This window comes from Hemitrygon akajei, chromosome 18, assembly GCF_048418815.1.
Source record: "Hemitrygon akajei chromosome 18, sHemAka1.3, whole genome shotgun sequence".
NCBI lineage: Eukaryota > Metazoa > Chordata > Chondrichthyes > Myliobatiformes > Dasyatidae > Hemitrygon > Hemitrygon akajei.
This window is the reverse complement of record NC_133141.1, coordinates 80,792,788-80,809,278: the sequence shown is the minus strand read 5'-3', so window position 1 is coordinate 80,809,278 and position 16,491 is coordinate 80,792,788.

Genomic DNA, 16,491 nt, shown 5'->3' with positions numbered 1-16,491 from the left:
ACACCAGAATGCTGCCTGGATTAGAGAGGGTGCAGAGCAGATTCACCAGGATGCTGCCTGGATTAGAGAGGGTGCAGAGGAGATTCACCAGGATGCTGCCTGGATTAGAGAGGGTGCAGAGGAGATTCAGCAGGATGCTGCCTGGATTAGAGAGGGTGCAGAGGAGATTCGCCAGGATGCTGCCTGGATTAGAGAGGGTGCAGAGGAGATTCGCCAGGGAGCTGCCTGGATTAGAGAGGGTGCAGAGGAGATTCGCCAGGATGCTGCCTGGATTAGAGAGAGTGCAGAGGAGATTCACCAGGATGCTGCCTGGATTAGAGAGAGTGCAGAGGAGATACACCAGAATGCTGCCTGGATTAGAGAGGGTGCAGAGGAGATTCACCAGGATGCTGCCTGGATTAGAGAGGGTGCAGAGGAGATTCACCAGGATGCTGCCTGGATGAGAGAGGGTGCAGAGGAGATTCAACAGGATGCTGCCTGGATTAGAGAGAGCGCAGAGGAGATTCACCAGAATGCTGCCTGGATGAGAGAGGTTGCAGAGGAGATTCAACAGGATGCTGCCTGGATTAGAGAGGGTGCAGAGGAGATTCACCAGAATGCTCCCTGGATTAGAGAGAGTGCAGAAGAGATTCACCAGGATGCTGCTTTGATTAGAGAGGGTGCAGAGGAGATTCAGCAGAATGCTGCCTGGATTAGAGAGGGTGCAGGAGGAAATTCACCAGGATGCTGCCTGGATTAGAAAGGGTGCAGAGGAGATTCGCCAGGATGCTGTCTGGATTAGAGAGTGTGCAGAGGAGATTCGCCAGGATGCTGTCTTTATTAGAGAGGGTGCAGAGGAGATTCGCCAGGATGCTGCCTTAATTGGAGAAGGTGCAGAGTAGATTCGCCAGGATGCTGCCTTAATTGGAGAAGGTGTAGAGTAGATTTGCAAGGGTGCTGCCTGGATTAGAGAGGATGCAGAGTAGATTCGCCAGGTTGCGACCTGGATTGGAGAGGGTGCAGAGGAGATTCAGCAGAATGCTGGCTGGATTGGAGAGGGTGCAGAGGAGATTCACCAGGATGCTGCCTTAATTAGAGAAGGTGAGAGTAGATTCACCAGGATGCTGCCTGGATTAGAACGGGTGCAGAGGAGATTCAGCAGAATGCTGGCTGGATTAGAGAGGGTGCAGAGGAGATTCACCAGAATGCTGTCTGGATGAGAGAGGGTGCAGAGGAGTTTCAACGGGATGCTGCCTGGATTAGAGAGGCTGTAGAGGAGATTCACCAGAATGCTGCCTGGATTAGAGAGGGTGCAGAGGAGATGCGCCAGGGTGCTGCCTGGATTAGAGAGGTTGCAGAGGAGATTCGCCAGGGTGCTGCCTGGATTAGAGAGGGCGCATAGGAGATTCGCCAGGATGCTGCCTGGATTAGAGAGGGTGCAGAGGAGATTCGCCAGGATGCTGCCTTGATTAGAGAGGGTGCAGAAGAGATTCACCAGGATGCTGCCTGGATTAGAGAGGGTGCAGAGGAGATTCAGCAGAATGCTGCCTGGATTAGAGAGGGTGCAGGAGGAAATTCACCAGGATGCTGCCTGGATTAGAAAGGGTGCAAAGGAGATTCGCCAGGATGCTGCCTGGATTAGAGAGGGTGCAGAGGAGATTCGCCAGGATGCTGCCTTTATTAGAGAGGGTGCAGAGGAGATTCGCCAGGATGCTGCCTTGATTAGAGAGGGTGCAGAAGAGATTCACCAGGATGCTGCCTGGATTAGAGAGGGTGCAGAGGAGATTCAGCAGAATGCTGGCTGGATTGGAGAGGGTGCAGAGGAGATTCACCAGTATGCTGCCTTAATTAGAGAAGGTGCAGAGTAGATTCACCAGGATGCTGCCTGGATTAGAAAGGGTGCAGAGGAGATTCACCAGGATGCTGCCTGGATGAGAGAGGGTGCAGAGGAGATTCACCAGGATGCTGCCTGGATTAGAGAGAGTGCAGAGGATATACACCAGAATGCTGCCTGGATTAGAGAGGGTGCAGAGCAGATTCCCCAGGATGCTGCCTGGATTAGAGAGGGTGCAGAGGAGATTCACCAGGATGCTGCCTGGATTAGAGAGGGTGCAGAGGAGATTCAGCAGGATGCTGCCTGGATTAGAGAGGGTGCAGAGGAGATTCGCCAGGATGGTACCTGGATTAGAGAGGGTGCAGAGGAGATTCGCCAGGGAGCTGCCTGGATTAGAGAGGGTGCAGAGGAGATTCGCCAGGATGCTGCCTGGATTAGAGAGAGTGCAGAGGAGATTCACCAGGATGCTGCCTGGATTAGAGAGAGTGCAGAGGAGATACACCAGAATGCTGCCTGGATTAGAGAGGGTGCAGAGGAGATTCACCAGGATGCTGCCTGGATTAGAGAAGGTGCAGAGTAGATTCACCAGGATGCTGCCTGGATTAGAAAGGGTGCAGAGGAGATTCACCAGGATGCTGCCTGGAGTAGAGTGGGTGCAGAGGAGATTCACCAGGATGCTGCCTGGATTAGAGAGAGTGCAGAGGAGATTTACCAGAATGCTGCCTGGATTAGAGAGGGTGCAGAGGAGATTCACCAGGATGCTGCCTGGAGTAGAGAGGGTGCAGAGGAGATTCACCAGGATGCTGGCTGGATTAGAGAGGGTGCAGAGGAGATTCACCAGGATGCTGCCTGGATAAGAGAGGGCGCAGAGTAGATTCACCAGAATGCTGCATAGATTAGAGAGGGTGCAAAAGAGATTCACCAGGATGCTGCCTGGATTAGACAGGGTGCAGAGGAGATTCGCCAGGATGCTGCCTTTATTAGAGCGGGTGCAGATGAGATTCGCCAGGATGCTGGCTGGATTGGAGAGGGTGCAGAGGAGATTCACCAGGATGCTGCCTGGAGTAGAGAGAGTGCAGAGGAGATTCACCAGGATGCTGCCTGGATTAGAGAGAGTGCAGAGGAGATACACCAGAATGCTGCCTGGATTAGAGAGGGTGCAGAGGAGATTCACCAGGATGCTGCCTGGATTAGAGAGAGTGCAGAGGAGATTCACCAGGATGCTGCCTGGATGATAGAGGGTGCAGAGTAGATTCACCAGGATGCTGCCTGGATTAGAGAGAGTGAAGAGGATATACACCAGAATGCTGCCTGGATTAGAGAGGGTGCAGAGGAGATTCGCCAGGGAGCTGCCTGGATTAGAGAGGGTGCAGAGGAGATTCGCCAGGATGCTGCTTGGATGATAGAGGGTGCAGAGTAGATTCACCAGGATGCTGCCTGGATTAGAGAGAGTGAAGAGGATATACACCAGAATGCTGCCTGGATGAGAGAGGGTGCAGAGGAGATTCACCAGGATGCTGCCTGGATTAGAGAGGGTTTAGAGGAGATTCACCAGGATGCTGCCTGGAGTAGAGTGGGTGCAGAGGAGATTCACCAGGATGCTGCCTGGATTAGAGAGAGTGCAGAGGAGATTTACCAGAATGCTGCCTGGATTAGAGAGGGTGCAGAGGAGATTCAACAGGATGCTGCCTGGAGTAGAGAGGGTGCAGAGGAGATTCACCAGGATGCTGGCTGGATTAGAGAGGGTGCAGAGGAGATTCACCAGGATGCTGCCTGGATAAGAGAGGGCGCAGAGTAGATTCACCAGAATGCTGCATAGATTAGAGAGGGTGCAGAAGAGATTCACCAGGATGCTGCCTGGATTAGACAGGGTGCAGAGGAGATTCGCCAGGATGCTGCCTTTATTAGAGCGGGTGCAGATGAGATTCGCCAGGATGCTGGCTGGATTGGAGAGGGTGCAGAGGAGATTCACCAGGATGCTGCCTTAATTAGAGAAGTTGCAGAGTAGATTCACCAGGATGCTGCCTGGATTGGAAAGGGTGCAGAGGAGATTCAGCAGAATGCTGGCTGGATTGGAGAGGGTGCAGAGGAGAATTGCCAGGGTGCTGCCTTGATTAGAGAGGGTGCAGAGGAGATTCCCCAGGATGCTGACTGGATTAGAGAGGGTGCAGAGGAGATTCACCAGGATGCTGTCTGGATTAGAGAGTGTGCAGAGGAGATTCGCCAGGATGCTGTCTTTATTAGAGAGGGTGCAGAGGAGATTCGCCAGGATGCTGCCTTTATTGGAGAAGGTGCATAGTAGATTCGCCCGGATGCTGCCTTGATTAGAGAGGGTGCAGAGGAGATTCGCCAGGATGCTGCTTTAATTGGAGAAGGTGTAGAGTAGATTTGCAAGGGTGCTGCCTGGATTAGAGAGGATGCAGAGTAGATTCGCCAGGTTGCTACCTGGATTGGAGAGGGTGCAGAGGAGATTCAGCAGAATGCTGGCTGGATTGGAGAGGGTGCAGAGGAGATTCACCAGGATGCTGCCTTAATTAGAGAAGGTGCAGAGTAGATTCACCAGGATACTGCCTGGATTAGAACGGGTGCAGAGGAGATTCAGCAGAATGCTGGCTGGATTAGAGAGGGTGCAGAGGAGATTCACCAGAATGCTGCCTGGATGAGAGAGGGTGCAGAGGAGTTTCAACGGGATGCTGCCTGGATTAGAGAGGCTGTAGAGGAGATTCACCAGAATGCTGCCTGGATTAGAGAGGGTGCAGAAGAGATTCACCAGGATGCTGCTTTGATTAGAGAGGGTGCAGAGGAGATTCAGCAGAATGCTGCCTGGATTAGAGAGGGTGCAGAAGGAAATTCACCAGGATGCTGCCTGGATTAGAAAGGGTGCAGAGGAGATGCGCCAGGGTGCTGCCTGGATTAGAGAGGTTGCAGAGGAGATTCGCCAGGGTGCTGCCTGGATTAGAGAGGGCGCAGAGGAGATTCGCCAGGATGCTGCCTGGATTAGAGAGGGTGCAGAGGAGATTCGCCAGGATGCTGCCTTGATTAGAGAGGGTGCAGAAGAGATTCACCAGGATGCTGCCTGGATTAGAGAGGGTGCAGAGGAGATTCAGCAGAATGCTGCCTGGATTAGAGAGGGTGCAGGAGGAAATTCACCAGGATGCTGCCTGGATTAGAAAGGGTGCAGAGGAGATTCGCCAGGATGCTGCCTGGATTAGAGAGGGTGCAGAGGAGATTCGCCAGGATGCTGCCTTTATTAGAGAAGGTGCAGAGGAGATTCGCCAGGATGCTGCCTTAATTGGAGAAGGTGGAGAGTAGATTCGCCAGGTTGCTGCCTGGATTGGAGAGGGTGCAGAGGAGATTCAGCAGAATGCTGGCTGGATTGGAGAGGGTGCAGAGGAGATTCACCAGTATGCTGCCTTAATTAGAGAAGGTGCAGAGTACATTCACCAGAATGCTGCCTGGATTAGAAAGGGTAAAGAGGAGATTCACCAGGATGCTGCCTGGATGAGAGAGGGTGCAGAGGAGATTCGCCAGGATGCTGCCTGGATTAGAGAGAGTGCAGAGGAGATTCACCAGGATGCTGCCTGGATTAGAGAGAGTGCAGAGGAGATACACCAGAATGCTGCCTGGATTAGAGAGGGTGCAGAGGAGATTCACCAGGATGCTGCCTGGATTAGAGAAGGTGCAGAGTAGATTCACCAGGATGCTGCCTGGATTAGAAAGGGTGCAGAGGAGATTCACCAGGATGCTGCCTGGAGTAGAGTGGGTGCAGAGGAGATTCACCAGGATGCTGCCTGGATTAGAGAAGGTGCAGAGTAGATTCACCAGGATACTGCCTGGATTAGAACGGGTGCAGAGGAGATTCAGCAGAATGCTGGCTGGATTAGAGAGGGTGCAGAGGAGATTCACCAGAATGCTGCCTGGATGAGAGAGGGTGCAGAGGAGTTTCAACGGGATGCTGACTGGATTAGAGAGGGTGCAGAGGAGATTTGCCAGGGTGCTGCCTTGATTAGAGAGGGTGCAGAGGAGATTCCCCAGGATGCTGCCTGGATTAGAGAGGGTGCAGAGGAGATTCACCAGGATGCTGCCTGGATTAGAGAGGGTGCAGAGGAGATTCAGCAGGATGCTGCCTGGATTAGAGAGGGTGCAGAGGAGATTCGCCAGGATGCTGCCTGGATTAGAGAGGGTGCAGAGGAGATTCGCCAGGGAGCTGCCTGGATTAGAGAGGGTGCAGAGGAGATTCGCCAGGATGCTGCCTGGATGATAGAGGGTGCAGAGTAGATTCACCAGAATGCTGCCTGGATTAGAGAGAGTGAAGAGGAGATTCACCAGGATGCTGCCTGGAGTAGAGTGGGTGCAGAGGAGATTCACCAGGATGCTGCCTGGATTAGAGAGAGTGCAGAGGAGATTTACCAGAATGCTGCCTGGATTAGAGAGGGTGCAGAGGAGATTCACCAGGATGCTGCCTGGAGTAGAGAGGGTGCAGAGGAGATACACTAGGATGCTGCCTGGATTAGAGAGGGTGCAGAGGATATTCAGCAGGATGCTGCCTGGATTAGAGAGGGTGCAGAAGAGATTCACCAGGATGCTGCCTGGATTAGACAGGGTGCAGAGGAGATTCGCCAGGATGCTGCCTTTATTAGAGCGGGTGCAGATGAGATTCGCCAGGATGCTGGCTGGATTGGAGAGGGTGCAGAGGAGATTCACCACGATGCTGCCTTAATTAGAGAAGGTGCAGAGTAGATTCACCAGGATGCTGCCTGGATTGGAAAGTGTGCAGAGGAGATTCAGCAGAATGTTGGCTGGATTGGAGAGGGTGCAGAGAAGATTCATCAGGATGCTACGTTGTTTAGAAAGGGTGCAGTGGAGATTCACCAGGATGCTGCCTGGATTAGAAAGGGTGCAGAGCAGATTCGCCACGATGCTGCCTGGATTAGAGAGGGTGCAGAGGGAGATTCACCAGGATGCTGCCTGGATTAGAGAGAGTGCAGAGGAGATTCACCAGGATGCTGCCTGGATTAGAGGGTGTGCAGAGGAGATTCGCAAGGATGCTGCCTGGATTAGAGAGGGTGCAGAGGAGATTCAGAAGAATGCTGGCTGGATTGGAGAGGGTACAGAGAAGATTCATCAGGATGCTGCCTGGATTAGAGAGGGTGCAGAGGAGATTCACCAGGATGCTGCCTGGATGAGAGAGGGTGCAGAGGAGATTCACCAGGATGCTGCCTGGATTAGAGAGAGTGCAGAGGAGATACACCAGAATGCTGCCTGGATTAGAGAGGGTGCAGAGGAGATTCACCAGGATGCTGCCTGGATTAGAGAGAGTGCAGAGGAGATACACCAGAATGCTGCCTGGATTAGAGAGGGTGCAGAGCAGATTCACCAGGATGCTGCCTGGATTAGAGAGGGTGCAGAGGAGATTCACCAGGATGCTGCCTGGATTAGAGAGGGTGCAGAGGAGATTCAGCAGGATGCTGCCTGGATTAGAGAGGGTGCAGAGGAGATTCGCCAGGATGCTGCCTGGATTAGAGAGGGTGCAGAGGAGATTCGCCAGGGAGCTGCCTGGATTAGAGAGGGTGCAGAGGAGATTCGCCAGGATGCTGCCTGGATTAGAGAGAGTGCAGAGGAGATTCACCAGGATGCTGCCTGGATTAGAGAGAGTGCAGAGGAGATACACCAGAATGCTGCCTGGATTAGAGAGGGTGCAGAGGAGATTCACCAGGATGCTGCCTGGATTAGAGAGGGTGCAGAGGAGATTCACCAGGATGCTGCCTGGATGAGAGAGGGTGCAGAGGAGATTCAACAGGATGCTGCCTGGATTAGAGAGAGCGCAGAGGAGATTCACCAGAATGCTGCCTGGATGAGAGAGGTTGCAGAGGAGATTCAACAGGATGCTGCCTGGATTAGAGAGGGTGCAGAGGAGATTCACCAGAATGCTCCCTGGATTAGAGAGAGTGCAGAAGAGATTCACCAGGATGCTGCTTTGATTAGAGAGGGTGCAGAGGAGATTCAGCAGAATGCTGCCTGGATTAGAGAGGGTGCAGGAGGAAATTCACCAGGATGCTGCCTGGATTAGAAAGGGTGCAGAGGAGATTCGCCAGGATGCTGTCTGGATTAGAGAGTGTGCAGAGGAGATTCGCCAGGATGCTGTCTTTATTAGAGAGGGTGCAGAGGAGATTCGCCAGGATGCTGCCTTAATTGGAGAAGGTGCAGAGTAGATTCGCCAGGATGCTGCCTTAATTGGAGAAGGTGTAGAGTAGATTTGCAAGGGTGCTGCCTGGATTAGAGAGGATGCAGAGTAGATTCGCCAGGTTGCGACCTGGATTGGAGAGGGTGCAGAGGAGATTCAGCAGAATGCTGGCTGGATTGGAGAGGGTGCAGAGGAGATTCACCAGGATGCTGCCTTAATTAGAGAAGGTGAGAGTAGATTCACCAGGATGCTGCCTGGATTAGAACGGGTGCAGAGGAGATTCAGCAGAATGCTGGCTGGATTAGAGAGGGTGCAGAGGAGATTCACCAGAATGCTGCCTGGATGAGAGAGGGTGCAGAGGAGTTTCAACGGGATGCTGCCTGGATTAGAGAGGCTGTAGAGGAGATTCACCAGAATGCTGCCTGGATTAGAGAGGGTGCAGAGGAGATGCGCCAGGGTGCTGCCTGGATTAGAGAGGTTGCAGAGGAGATTCGCCAGGGTGCTGCCTGGATTAGAGAGGGCGCATAGGAGATTCGCCAGGATGCTGCCTGGATTAGAGAGGGTGCAGAGGAGATTCGCCAGGATGCTGCCTTGATTAGAGAGGGTGCAGAAGAGATTCACCAGGATGCTGCCTGGATTAGAGAGGGTGCAGAGGAGATTCAGCAGAATGCTGCCTGGATTAGAGAGGGTGCAGGAGGAAATTCACCAGGATGCTGCCTGGATTAGAAAGGGTGCAAAGGAGATTCGCCAGGATGCTGCCTGGATTAGAGAGGGTGCAGAGGAGATTCGCCAGGATGCTGCCTTTATTAGAGAGGGTGCAGAGGAGATTCGCCAGGATGCTGCCTTGATTAGAGAGGGTGCAGAAGAGATTCACCAGGATGCTGCCTGGATTAGAGAGGGTGCAGAGGAGATTCAGCAGAATGCTGGCTGGATTGGAGAGGGTGCAGAGGAGATTCACCAGTATGCTGCCTTAATTAGAGAAGGTGCAGAGTAGATTCACCAGGATGCTGCCTGGATTAGAAAGGGTGCAGAGGAGATTCACCAGGATGCTGCCTGGATGAGAGAGGGTGCAGAGGAGATTCACCAGGATGCTGCCTGGATTAGAGAGAGTGCAGAGGATATACACCAGAATGCTGCCTGGATTAGAGAGGGTGCAGAGCAGATTCCCCAGGATGCTGCCTGGATTAGAGAGGGTGCAGAGGAGATTCACCAGGATGCTGCCTGGATTAGAGAGGGTGCAGAGGAGATTCAGCAGGATGCTGCCTGGATTAGAGAGGGTGCAGAGGAGATTCGCCAGGATGGTACCTGGATTAGAGAGGGTGCAGAGGAGATTCGCCAGGGAGCTGCCTGGATTAGAGAGGGTGCAGAGGAGATTCGCCAGGATGCTGCCTGGATTAGAGAGAGTGCAGAGGAGATTCACCAGGATGCTGCCTGGATTAGAGAGAGTGCAGAGGAGATACACCAGAATGCTGCCTGGATTAGAGAGGGTGCAGAGGAGATTCACCAGGATGCTGCCTGGATTAGAGAAGGTGCAGAGTAGATTCACCAGGATGCTGCCTGGATTAGAAAGGGTGCAGAGGAGATTCACCAGGATGCTGCCTGGAGTAGAGTGGGTGCAGAGGAGATTCACCAGGATGCTGCCTGGATTAGAGAGAGTGCAGAGGAGATTTACCAGAATGCTGCCTGGATTAGAGAGGGTGCAGAGGAGATTCACCAGGATGCTGCCTGGAGTAGAGAGGGTGCAGAGGAGATTCACCAGGATGCTGGCTGGATTAGAGAGGGTGCAGAGGAGATTCACCAGGATGCTGCCTGGATAAGAGAGGGCGCAGAGTAGATTCACCAGAATGCTGCATAGATTAGAGAGGGTGCAAAAGAGATTCACCAGGATGCTGCCTGGATTAGACAGGGTGCAGAGGAGATTCGCCAGGATGCTGCCTTTATTAGAGCGGGTGCAGATGAGATTCGCCAGGATGCTGGCTGGATTGGAGAGGGTGCAGAGGAGATTCACCAGGATGCTGCCTGGAGTAGAGAGAGTGCAGAGGAGATTCACCAGGATGCTGCCTGGATTAGAGAGAGTGCAGAGGAGATACACCAGAATGCTGCCTGGATTAGAGAGGGTGCAGAGGAGATTCACCAGGATGCTGCCTGGATTAGAGAGAGTGCAGAGGAGATTCACCAGGATGCTGCCTGGATGATAGAGGGTGCAGAGTAGATTCACCAGGATGCTGCCTGGATTAGAGAGAGTGAAGAGGATATACACCAGAATGCTGCCTGGATTAGAGAGGGTGCAGAGGAGATTCGCCAGGGAGCTGCCTGGATTAGAGAGGGTGCAGAGGAGATTCGCCAGGATGCTGCTTGGATGATAGAGGGTGCAGAGTAGATTCACCAGGATGCTGCCTGGATTAGAGAGAGTGAAGAGGATATACACCAGAATGCTGCCTGGATGAGAGAGGGTGCAGAGGAGATTCACCAGGATGCTGCCTGGATTAGAGAGGGTTTAGAGGAGATTCACCAGGATGCTGCCTGGAGTAGAGTGGGTGCAGAGGAGATTCACCAGGATGCTGCCTGGATTAGAGAGAGTGCAGAGGAGATTTACCAGAATGCTGCCTGGATTAGAGAGGGTGCAGAGGAGATTCAACAGGATGCTGCCTGGAGTAGAGAGGGTGCAGAGGAGATTCACCAGGATGCTGGCTGGATTAGAGAGGGTGCAGAGGAGATTCACCAGGATGCTGCCTGGATAAGAGAGGGCGCAGAGTAGATTCACCAGAATGCTGCATAGATTAGAGAGGGTGCAGAAGAGATTCACCAGGATGCTGCCTGGATTAGACAGGGTGCAGAGGAGATTCGCCAGGATGCTGCCTTTATTAGAGCGGGTGCAGATGAGATTCGCCAGGATGCTGGCTGGATTGGAGAGGGTGCAGAGGAGATTCACCAGGATGCTGCCTTAATTAGAGAAGTTGCAGAGTAGATTCACCAGGATGCTGCCTGGATTGGAAAGGGTGCAGAGGAGATTCAGCAGAATGCTGGCTGGATTGGAGAGGGTGCAGAGGAGAATTGCCAGGGTGCTGCCTTGATTAGAGAGGGTGCAGAGGAGATTCCCCAGGATGCTGACTGGATTAGAGAGGGTGCAGAGGAGATTCACCAGGATGCTGTCTGGATTAGAGAGTGTGCAGAGGAGATTCGCCAGGATGCTGTCTTTATTAGAGAGGGTGCAGAGGAGATTCGCCAGGATGCTGCCTTTATTGGAGAAGGTGCATAGTAGATTCGCCCGGATGCTGCCTTGATTAGAGAGGGTGCAGAGGAGATTCGCCAGGATGCTGCTTTAATTGGAGAAGGTGTAGAGTAGATTTGCAAGGGTGCTGCCTGGATTAGAGAGGATGCAGAGTAGATTCGCCAGGTTGCTACCTGGATTGGAGAGGGTGCAGAGGAGATTCAGCAGAATGCTGGCTGGATTGGAGAGGGTGCAGAGGAGATTCACCAGGATGCTGCCTTAATTAGAGAAGGTGCAGAGTAGATTCACCAGGATACTGCCTGGATTAGAACGGGTGCAGAGGAGATTCAGCAGAATGCTGGCTGGATTAGAGAGGGTGCAGAGGAGATTCACCAGAATGCTGCCTGGATGAGAGAGGGTGCAGAGGAGTTTCAACGGGATGCTGCCTGGATTAGAGAGGCTGTAGAGGAGATTCACCAGAATGCTGCCTGGATTAGAGAGGGTGCAGAAGAGATTCACCAGGATGCTGCTTTGATTAGAGAGGGTGCAGAGGAGATTCAGCAGAATGCTGCCTGGATTAGAGAGGGTGCAGAAGGAAATTCACCAGGATGCTGCCTGGATTAGAAAGGGTGCAGAGGAGATGCGCCAGGGTGCTGCCTGGATTAGAGAGGTTGCAGAGGAGATTCGCCAGGGTGCTGCCTGGATTAGAGAGGGCGCAGAGGAGATTCGCCAGGATGCTGCCTGGATTAGAGAGGGTGCAGAGGAGATTCGCCAGGATGCTGCCTTGATTAGAGAGGGTGCAGAAGAGATTCACCAGGATGCTGCCTGGATTAGAGAGGGTGCAGAGGAGATTCAGCAGAATGCTGCCTGGATTAGAGAGGGTGCAGGAGGAAATTCACCAGGATGCTGCCTGGATTAGAAAGGGTGCAGAGGAGATTCGCCAGGATGCTGCCTGGATTAGAGAGGGTGCAGAGGAGATTCGCCAGGATGCTGCCTTTATTAGAGAAGGTGCAGAGGAGATTCGCCAGGATGCTGCCTTAATTGGAGAAGGTGGAGAGTAGATTCGCCAGGTTGCTGCCTGGATTGGAGAGGGTGCAGAGGAGATTCAGCAGAATGCTGGCTGGATTGGAGAGGGTGCAGAGGAGATTCACCAGTATGCTGCCTTAATTAGAGAAGGTGCAGAGTACATTCACCAGAATGCTGCCTGGATTAGAAAGGGTAAAGAGGAGATTCACCAGGATGCTGCCTGGATGAGAGAGGGTGCAGAGGAGATTCGCCAGGATGCTGCCTGGATTAGAGAGAGTGCAGAGGAGATTCACCAGGATGCTGCCTGGATTAGAGAGAGTGCAGAGGAGATACACCAGAATGCTGCCTGGATTAGAGAGGGTGCAGAGGAGATTCACCAGGATGCTGCCTGGATTAGAGAAGGTGCAGAGTAGATTCACCAGGATGCTGCCTGGATTAGAAAGGGTGCAGAGGAGATTCACCAGGATGCTGCCTGGAGTAGAGTGGGTGCAGAGGAGATTCACCAGGATGCTGCCTGGATTAGAGAAGGTGCAGAGTAGATTCACCAGGATACTGCCTGGATTAGAACGGGTGCAGAGGAGATTCAGCAGAATGCTGGCTGGATTAGAGAGGGTGCAGAGGAGATTCACCAGAATGCTGCCTGGATGAGAGAGGGTGCAGAGGAGTTTCAACGGGATGCTGACTGGATTAGAGAGGGTGCAGAGGAGATTTGCCAGGGTGCTGCCTTGATTAGAGAGGGTGCAGAGGAGATTCCCCAGGATGCTGCCTGGATTAGAGAGGGTGCAGAGGAGATTCACCAGGATGCTGCCTGGATTAGAGAGGGTGCAGAGGAGATTCAGCAGGATGCTGCCTGGATTAGAGAGGGTGCAGAGGAGATTCGCCAGGATGCTGCCTGGATTAGAGAGGGTGCAGAGGAGATTCGCCAGGGAGCTGCCTGGATTAGAGAGGGTGCAGAGGAGATTCGCCAGGATGCTGCCTGGATGATAGAGGGTGCAGAGTAGATTCACCAGAATGCTGCCTGGATTAGAGAGAGTGAAGAGGAGATTCACCAGGATGCTGCCTGGAGTAGAGTGGGTGCAGAGGAGATTCACCAGGTTGCTGCCTGGATTAGAGAGAGTGCAGAGGAGATTTACCAGAATGCTGCCTGGATTAGAGAGGGTGCAGAGGAGATTCACCAGGATGCTGCCTGGAGTAGAGAGGGTGCAGAGGAGATACACTAGGATGCTGCCTGGATTAGAGAGGGTGCAGAGGATATTCAGCAGGATGCTGCCTGGATTAGAGAGGGTGCAGAAGAGATTCACTAGGATGCTGCCTGGATTAGACAGGGTGCAGAGGAGATTCGCCAGGATGCTGCCTTTATTAGAGCGGGTGCAGATGAGATTCGCCAGGATGCTGGCTGGATTGGAGAGGGTGCAGAGGAGATTCACCACGATGCTGCCTTAATTAGAGAAGGTGCAGAGTAGATTCACCAGGATGCTGCCTGGATTGGAAAGTGTGCAGAGGAGATTCAGCAGAATGTTGGCTGGATTGGAGAGGGTGCAGAGAAGATTCATCAGGATGCTACGTTGTTTAGAAAGGGTGCAGTGGAGATTCACCAGGATGCTGCCTGGATTAGAAAGGGTGCAGAGCAGATTCGCCACGATGCTGCCTGGATTAGAGAGGGTGCAGAGGAGATTTGCCAGGGTGCTGCCTTGATTAGAGAGGGTGCAGAGGAGATTCCCCAGGATGCTGCCTGGATTAGAGAGGGTGCAGAGGAGATTCAGCAGGATGCTGCCTGGATTAGAGAGGTTGCAGAGGAGATTCAGCAGGATGCTGCCTGGATTAGAGAGGGTGCAGAGGAGATTCGCCAGGATGTTGCCTGGATTAGAGAGGGTGCAGAGGAGATTCACCAGGATGCTGCCTGGATTAGAGAGGGTGCAGAGGAGATTCAGCAGGATGCTGCCTGGATTAGAGAGGGTGCAGAGGAGATTCGCCAGGATGCTGCCTGGATTAGAGAGGGTGCAGAGGAGATTCGCCAGGGAGCTGCCTGGATTAGAGAGGGTGCAGAGGAGATTCGCCAGGATGCTGCCTGGATGATAGAGGGTGCAGAGTAGATTCAACAGGATGCTGCCTGGATTAGAGAGAGTGAAGAGGAGATTCACCAGGATGCTGCCTGGAGTAGAGTGGGTGCAGAGGAGATTCACCAGGGTACTGCCTGGAATAGAGAGAGTGCAGAGGAGATTTACCAGAATGCTGCCTGGATTAGAGAGGGTGCAGAGGAGATTCACCAGGATGCTGCCTGGAGTAGAGAGGGTGCAGAGGAGATTCACCAGGATGCTGCCTGGATTAGAGAGAGTGCAGAGGAGATTTACCAGAATGCTGCCTGGATTAGAGAGGGTGCAGAGGATATTCAGCAGGATGCTGCCTGGATTAGAGAGGGTGCAGAAGAGATTCACCAGGATGCTGGCTGGATTAGACAGGGCGCAGAGGAGATTCGCCAGGATGCTGCCTTTATTAGAGCGGGTGCAGATGAGATTCGCCAGGATGCTGGCTGGATTGGAGAGGGTGCAGAGGAGATTCACCAGGATGCTGCCTTAATTAGAGAAGGTGCAGAGTAGATTCACCAGGATGCTGCCTGGATTGGAAAGGGTGCAGAGGAGATTCAGCAGAATGCTGGCTGGATTGGAGAGGGTGCAGAGAATTTCATCAGGATGCTACCTTGTTTAGAAAGGGTGCAGTGGAGATTCACCAGGATGCTGCCTGGATTAGAAAGGGTGCAGAGCAGATTCGCCAGGATGCTGCCTGGATTAGAGAGGGTGCAGAGGAGATTTGCCAGGATGCTGCCTGGATTAGAGAGGGTGCAGAGGAGATTCACCAGGATGCTGCCTGGATTAGAGAGGGTGCAGAGGAGATTCGGCAGGATGCTGCCTGAATTAGAGAGGGTGCAGAGGAGATTCGCCAGGATGCTGCCTGGATTAGAGAGGGTGCAGAGGAGATTCGCCAGGGAGCTGCCTGGATTAGAGAGGGTGCAGAGGAGATTCGCCAGGATGCTGCCTGGATTAGAGAGGGTGCAGAGGAGATTCCCCAGGATGCTGCCTGGATTAGAGAGGGTGCAGAGGAGATTCAGCAGGATGCTGCCTGGATTAGAGAGGGTGCAGAGGAGATTCGCCAGGATGCTGCCTGGATTAGAGAGGGTGCAGAGGAGATTCGCCAGGGAGCTGCCTGGATTAGAGAGGGTGCAGAGGAGATTCGCCAGGGAGCTGCCTGGATTAGAGAGGGTGCAGAGTAGATTCACCAGGATGCTGCCTGGATTAGAGAGAGTGAAGAGGATATACCCCAGAATGCTGCCTGGATGAGAGAGGGTGCAGAGGAGATTCACCAGGATGCTGCCTGGATTAGAGAGGGTTTAGAGGAGATTCACCAGGATGCTGCCTGGAGTAGAGTGGGTGCAGAGGAGATTCACCAGGATGCTGCCTGGATTAGAGAGAGTGCAGAGGAGATTTACCAGAATGCTGCCTGGATTAGAGAGGGTGCAGAGGAGATTCACCAGGATGCTGCCTGGAGTAGAGAGGGTGCAGAGGAGATTCACCCGGATGCTGGCTGGATTAGAGAGGGTGCAGAGGAGATTCACCAGGATGCTGCCTGGATAAGAGAGGGCGCAGAGTAGATTCACCAGAATGCTGCATAGATTAGAGAGGGTGCAGAAGAGATTCACCAGGATGCTGCCTGGATTAGAGAGGGTGCAGAGGAGATTCGCCAGGATGCTGCCTTTATTAGAGCGGGTGCAGATGAGATTCGCCAGGATGCTGGCTGGATTGGAGAGGGTGCAGAGGAGATTCACCAGGATGCTGCCTGGATTAGAGAGAGTGCAGAGGAGATTCACCAGGATGCTGCCTGGATTAGAGAGAGTGCAGAGGAGATACACCAGAATGCTGCCTGGATTAGAAAGGGTGCAGAGGAGATTCACCAGGATGCTGCCTGGATTAGAGAGAGTGCAGAGGAGATTCAACAGGATGCTGCCTGGATGATAGAGGGTGCAGAGTAGATTCACCAGGATGCTGCCTGGATTAGAGAGAGTGAAGAGGATATACACCAGAATGCTGCCTGGATTAGAGAGGGTGCAGAGGAGATTCGCCAGGGAGCTGCCTGGATTAGAGAGGGTGCAGAGGAGATTCGCCAGGATGCTGCCTGGATGATAGAGGGTGCAGAGTAGATTCACCAGGATGCTGCCTGGATTAGAGAGCGTGCAGAGGAGATTCGCCAGGGTGCTGCCTGGAT